General features: G+C 34.3%; 1 long non-coding RNA gene across 2 annotated transcripts; it reads left to right on the top strand.

The window, feature by feature from the left end:
- The first annotated feature begins 454 nt into the window (after positions 1-454).
- Positions 455-6,335, top strand: LOC127851489 (uncharacterized). Of its 2 annotated transcripts, none has more exons than XR_008035793.1 (4): positions 455-514; positions 2,532-2,652; positions 4,020-4,140; positions 6,155-6,335. It is a non-coding gene; the product is annotated as an uncharacterized LOC127851489 (long non-coding RNA). The 2 variants fall into 2 exon arrangements; XR_008035794.1 differs by having other exon boundaries at positions 4,020-4,938.
- Positions 6,336-7,580: the final 1,245 nt, after the last annotated feature.

The following is a 7,580-nucleotide window of genomic DNA, read 5'->3' as shown; positions in this document are numbered from 1 at the left end:
GGCTCAACAATTGTAGAATTTGCAAAAAGATAAACGCCATAACGTTAATTGAAAATTAATTGACTACGGACATCGCAGTAACCCCATTGCGGGCCTCAATTTTTGAGCTAAAGCATCTGTGTGACTTGATAAAATTACGTCATTTGATCCGGGCAATCCTAACAGCCTTGCAGACGGAAAGACAAATGTAAACACGGAGAAAAAATGTGAATTATATGCATATTTCATTTAAAGGATGACTGTTTTGGGCGAAAGGTTGGTTTATATTTTGAAAAATAGTTAAATTGAATAGATTACTTACGTTTTTAGTTCGCATTTTTCACATATCTGGGGAGCAAAATATCTCCTGTCAAAACTTGTATAGAAACCGGGCACGCGCGACCGTTCGGATTGCGGCAAATTTCGCGTGAAGATTGTTCACGAATAGATAGGGCTGAACGAATAGATAGGAACGATTACACGCATTCAAGACATCGTTAGCCACAGAATCACCCAATCGCACGACACTTTCCAGGTCAGGGTCTGAATTCAACGGAATAGAATCTTGAACTTGTTTCTCTACACAGGGCACATGCCTGCAGAAACTTTATAGTTTGGAAATACTCCTTTTTTGAAAAGTACACCTTTGTTTTTCCTAGCGTGATTGTTTTTATAACTGTGCTGTGATTTCTTATGGAGTGATCTAATTTTGAATGGTATTTTAATGAATGAATATCAATATTTGGTGCATGTATTATGTAATCATATGGGAATATACATCTGTAAGACTGATTGATAGTGTCAATAATCATTTTAAACATTTGACATATAACTTGTGTGCTTCTCTACTAAATAGAGTCAAATGTTGTGAATAGGAACACTATTTTTTTGATTATTTCTGTTCTGGTTGTTTCCCTTGAATTGTGTGAATTTTGGAATTACTATGAAATACAAACAAAACACAGGATACAGTTCAGAAATGTTGCATTTAATTCATTAAACATTATATTTTAATATAACAAAAGCTTTTTGTTTTATTATGCATATATTAAAAAACTTAAGGTGGCAGGGGATATATCAGTGAAAGGGGGGTCCATGAAAATTACATATCTTTAGGGTAGATGTTACCTATGGTCTTTAAAAATCAATTAGGTATTTATAAGATGTATTTCTTGTGTTAGGTTGTAGAAAGAATGTCTCAAAATTTTGGAAAAAAACATTACAACTAGCCACAGCTCCCTAGCAAGGAAATTTTGAATCTTCAAAAAGGAGGTTTTCACTTTTGTCGGAAGTCAATATTTCACGCTGCAGAAACAGAACAAAATTTTGAAGGTAAATTGTGAAAAATCTAAACGTATGGGAGACACTTTTCTAGGCAAATAAACAAAGCACAGGGATGAAATTAGTGAGTAATGTAGCCAAAACTAGGATTGCATTCTGTTTGAATGTTCTGTGCATGCCATGAAATGGGTCAAATTTCTCAATTTTTCATTAAAAATGAGGTGGGTGGGGGGAAAGATCAAGGGCCATAGTTTCACAAGTGAAGAAGCCAGCCTTGTCTTTGGTTGTATTTTCAATGTATATTGCCTATGCTATGACACTGACACAAAAAGGCTTTCTTGTGTCACTTTCTGTTTTGATGCAATGGATTTGACTGTTTGCGGCCTTTCGGAACTCGAAATTTGGTCAAAAATATATCCCCTGCCCCCTTAATAGCAAAACGCAAAATTTTAAAATTGTGTATATCATACGAAAATTGATACATGTATTCCACAAATGTGTTGCGGTAACAAATCGAACATAATTTTGCATATATCTTTTAACCGCTATGGTTGAGATTATGGAAAACAAAGGGAGGTAATAATGTTAAAACCATTGCTAATTTTAGGAAAATTTCACGTGTGCTGGTTTCGCACTGGAAAACAATGTTTAAACTCATATTTGTGTAATAGCATCTACATTTGCACATTTTCTGAGCTTGAATACTTAAATAAGCAAGATAAGTCTGCAGTTTTGTAGAAAAAGTTGGTAAAAATAGGAAAATTATGCAAAATAGTGGTTTGTAACATGCCGCAAACATAAATTCTTTTTTTCTTCTTATTTGAAGTCATTATGGCAACATATTTCTTCATGTGACACCTAACCGATGAAGAAAGACTAAGATTGAAGCATTTATTTGATAATAAATACGAAATAATAAGTGAATGCCACATCTGGAAGGGGGCGTACACTCCAAGCGTCTATGGTGTTCTGCGGTGTAGTTTCCGCGGCAAAAGGCTAAGGCTTAAAGCTCACCATGCACTATATTATCTTGAAAATAAACATGCCATGTCATCAAAAATGCATGTGTCACATTTATGCCACAGTAAACTTTGTGTCAACATCAAGCACTTAAGTTATGGGCCTCAAAGCATTAACAAAAGGAAAATATGTGCTCATGAAGGTTCCTTATGCACTTGAAAATGTTTCCAAGCTGTGTCTTGTTTACAATGATGTTCTCATAGTCAGATATATTTGCCCACTGTTTCCAATTGTAGCACTTTGATTTTCAGACTGTGGTACTGTTTGATGTGGTCGCAGTTTAATAGGGAGAACGAGTGGACCCCGAGAACGATTACACGCATTCAAGACATCGTTAGCCACAGAATCACCCAATCGCACGACACTTTCCAGGTCAGGGTCTGAATTCAACGGAATAGAATCTTGAACTTGTTTCTCTACACAGGGCACATGCCTGCAGAAACTTTATAGTTTGGAAATACTCCTTTTTTGAAAAGTACACCTTTGTTTTTCCTAGCGTGATTGTTTTTATAACTGTGCTGTGATTTCTTATGGAGTGATCTAATTTTGAATGGTATTTTAATGAATGAATATCAATATTTGGTGCATGTATTATGTAATCATATGGGAATATACATCTGTAAGACTGATTGATAGTGTCAATAATCATTTTAAACATTTGACATATAACTTGTGTGCTTCTCTACTAAATAGAGTCAAATGTTGTGAATAGGAACACTATTTTTTTGATTATTTCTGTTCTGGTTGTTTCCCTTGAATTGTGTGAATTTTTGGAATTACTATGAAATACAAACAAAACACAGGATACAGTTCAGAAATGTTGCATTTAATTCATTAAACATTATATTTTAATATAACAAAAGCTTTTTGTTTTATTATGCATATATTAAAAAACTTAATAGCAAAACGCAAAATTTTAAAATTGTGTATATCATACGAAAATTGATACATGTATTCCACAAATGTGTTGCGGTAACAAATCGAACATAATTTTGCATATATCTTTTAACCGCTATGGTTGAGATTATGGAAAACAAAGGGAGGTAATAATGTTAAAACCATTGCTAATTTTAGGAAAATTTCACGTGTGCTGGTTTCGCACTGGAAAACAATGTTTAAAACTCATATTTGTGTAATAGCATCTACATTTGCACATTTTCTGAGCTTGAATACTTAAATAAGCAAGATAAGTCTGCAGTTTTGTAGAAAAAGTTGGTAAAAATAGGAAAATTATGCAAAATAGTGGTTTGTAACATGCCGCAAACATACATTCTTTTTTTCTTCTTATTTGAAGTCATTATGGCAACATATTTCTTCATGTGACACCTAACCGATGAAGAAAGACTAAGATTGAAGCATTTATTTGATAATAAATACGAAATAATAAGTGAATGCCACATCTGGAAGGGGGCGTACACTCCAAGCGTCTATGGTGTTCTGCGGTGTAGTTTCCGCGGCAAAAGGCTAAGGCTTAAAGCTCACCATGCACTATATTATCTTGAAAATAAACATGCCATGTCATCAAAAATGCATGTGTCACATTTATGCCACAGTAAACTTTGTGTCAACATCAAGCACTTAAGTTATGGGCCTCAAAGCATTAACAAAAGGAAAATATGTGCTCATGAAGGTTCCTTATGCACTTGAAAATGTTTCCAAGCTGTGTCTTGTTTACAATGATGTTCTCATAGTCAGATATATTTGCCCACTGTTTCCAATTGTAGCACTTTGATTTTCAGACTGTGGTACTGTTTGATGTGGTCGCAGTTTAATAGGGAGAACGAGTGGACCCCGAGAACGATTACACGCATTCAAGACATCGTTAGCCACAGAATCACCCAATCGCACGACACTTTCCAGGTCAGGGTCTGAATTCAACGGAATAGAATCTTGAACTTGTTTCTCTACACAGGGCACATGCCTGCAGAAACTTTATAGTTTGGAAATACTCCTTTTTTGAAAAGTACACCTTTGTTTTTCCTAGCGTGATTGTTTTTATAACTGTGCTGTGATTTCTTATGGAGTGATCTAATTTTGAATGGTATTTTAATGAATGAATATCAATATTTGGTGCATGTATTATGTAATCATATGGGAATATACATCTGTAAGACTGATTGATAGTGTCAATAATCATTTTAAACATTTGACATATAACTTGTGTGCTTCTCTACTAAATAGAGTCAAATGTTGTGAATAGGAACACTATTTTTTTGATTATTTCTGTTCTGGTTGTTTCCCTTGAATTGTGTGAATTTTTGGAATTACTATGAAATACAAACAAAACACAGGATACAGTTCAGAAATGTTGCATTTAATTCATTAAACATTATATTTTAATATAACAAAAGCTTTTTGTTTTATTATGCATATATTAAAAAACTTAAGGTGGCAGGGGATATATCAGTGAAAGGGGGGTCCATGAAAATTACATATCTTTAGGGTAGGTGTTACCTATGGTCTTTAAAAATCAATTAGGTATTTATAAGATGTATTTCTTGTGTTAGGTTGTAGAAAGAATGTCTCAAAATTTTGGAAAAAAACATTACAACTAGCCACAGCTCCCTAGCAAGGAAATTTTGAATCTTCAAAAAGGAGGTTTTCACTTTTGTCGGAAGTCAATATTTCACGCTGCAGAAACAGAACAAAATTTTGAAGGTAAATTGTGAAAAATCTAAACGTATGGGAGACACTTTTCTAGGCAAATAAACAAAGCACAGGGATGAAATTAGTGAGTAATGTAGCCAAAACTAGGATTGCATTCTGTTTGAATGTTCTGTGCATGCCATGAAATGGGTCAAATTTCTCAATTTTTCATTAAAAATGAGGTGGGTGGGGGGAAAGATCAAGGGCCATAGTTTCACAAGTGAAGAAGCCAGCCTTGTCTTTGGTTGTATTTTCAATGTATATTGCCTATGCTATGACACTGACACAAAAAGGCTTTCTTGTGTCACTTTCTGTTTTGATGCAATGGATTTGACTGTTTGCGGCCTTTCGGAACTCGAAATTTGGTCAAAAATATATCCCCTGCCCCCTTAATAGCAAAACGCAAAATTTTAAAATTGTGTATATCATACGAAAATTGATACATGTATTCCACAAATGTGTTGCGGTAACAAATCGAACATAATTTTGCATATATCTTTTAACCGCTATGGTTGAGATTATGGAAAACAAAGGGAGGTAATAATGTTAAAACCATTGCTAATTTTAGGAAAATTTCACGTGTGCTGGTTTCGCACTGGAAAACAATGTTTAAACTCATATTTGTGTAATAGCATCTACATTTGCACATTTTCTGAGCTTGAATACTTAAATAAGCAAGATAAGTCTGCAGTTTTGTAGAAAAAGTTGGTAAAAATAGGAAAATTATGCAAAATAGTGGTTTGTAACATGCCGCAAACATAAATTCTTTTTTTCTTCTTATTTGAAGTCATTATGGCAACATATTTCTTCATGTGACACCTAACCGATGAAGAAAGACTAAGATTGAAGCATTTATTTGATAATAAATACGAAATAATAAGTGAATGCCACATCTGGAAGGGGGCGTACACTCCAAGCGTCTATGGTGTTCTGCATGTTTCCGCGGCAAAAGGCTAAGGCTTAAAGCTCACCATGCACTATATTATCTTGAAAATAAACATGCCATGTCATCAAAAATGCATGTGTCACATTTATGCCACAGTAAACTTTGTGTCAACATCAAGCACTTAAGTTATGGGCCTCAAAGCATTAACAAAAGGAAAATATGTGCTCATGAAGGTTCCTTATGCACTTGAAAATGTTTCCAAGCTGTGTCTTGTTTACAATGATGTTCTCATAGTCAGATATATTTGCCCACTGTTTCCAATTGTAGCACTTTGATTTTCAGACTGTGGTACTGTTTGATGTGGTCGCAGTTTAATAGGGAGAACGAGTGGACCCCGAGAACGATTACACGCATTCAAGACATCGTTAGCCACAGAATCACCCAATCGCACGACACTTTCCAGGTCAGGGTCTGAATTCAACGGAATAGAATCTTGAACTTGTTTCTCTACACAGGGCACATGCCTGCAGAAACTTTATAGTTTGGAAATTCTCCTTTTTTGAAAAGTACACCTTTGTTTTTCCTAGCGTGATTGTTTTTATAACTGTGCTGTGATTTCTTATGGAGTGATCTAATTTTGAATGGTATTTTAATGAATGAATATCAATATTTGGTGCATGTATTATGTAATCATATGGGAATATACATCTGTAAGACTGATTGATAGTGTCAATAATCATTTTAAAACATTTGACATATAACTTGTGTGCTTCTCTACTAAATAGAGTCAAATGTTGTGAATAGGAACACTATTTTTTTGATTATTTCTGTTCTGGTTGTTTCCCTTGAATTGTGTGAATTTTTGGAATTACTATGAAATACAAACAAAACACAGGATACAGTTCAGAAATGTTGCATTTAATTCATTTAACATTATATTTTAATATAACAAAAGCTTTTTGTTTTATTATGCATATATTAAAAAACTTAAGGTGGCAGGGGATATATCAGTGAAAGGGGGGTCCATGAAAATTACATATCTTTAGGGTAGGTGTTACCTATGGTCTTTAAAAATCAATTAGGTATTTATAAGATGTATTTCTTGTGTTAGGTTGTAGAAAGAATGTCTCAAAATTTTGGAAAAAAACATTACAACTAGCCACAGCTCCCTAGCAAGGAAATTTTGAATCTTCAAAAAGGAGGTTTTCACTTTTGTCGGAAGTCAATATTTCACGCTGCAGAAACAGAACAAAATTTTGAAGGTAAATTGTGAAAAATCTAAACGTATGGGAGACACTTTTCTAGGCAAATAAACAAAGCACAGGGATGAAATTAGTGAGTAATGTAGCCAAAACTAGGATTGCATTCTGTTTGAATGTTCTGTGCATGCCATGAAATGGGTCAAATTTCTCAATTTTTCATTAAAAATGAGGTGGGTGGGGGGAAAGATCAAGGGCCATAGTTTCACAAGTGAAGAAGCCAGCCTTGTCTTTGGTTGTATTTTCAATGTATATTGCCTATGCTATGACACTGACACAAAAAGGCTTTCTTGTGTCACTTTCTGTTTTGATGCAATGGATTTGACTGTTTGCGGCCTTTCGGAACTCGAAATTTGGTCAAAAATATATCCCCTGCCCCCTAAATAGGGGATTTTGTGTTACTAAGAAACAATATAAGGGTAGAAATAGTGTTTATTTGTGTATAAAAATGCATCGGGTTATGGTTAATTGAATTATTTACCTGTTTTTGACGCATTTTCGATCTGTAA

The sequence above is a fragment of the Dreissena polymorpha genome, chromosome 11 (genome assembly GCF_020536995.1).
Source record: "Dreissena polymorpha isolate Duluth1 chromosome 11, UMN_Dpol_1.0, whole genome shotgun sequence".
NCBI classification, from domain to species: domain Eukaryota; kingdom Metazoa; phylum Mollusca; class Bivalvia; order Myida; family Dreissenidae; genus Dreissena; species Dreissena polymorpha.
This window is presented reverse-complemented; position numbering and strand designations above follow the sequence as displayed.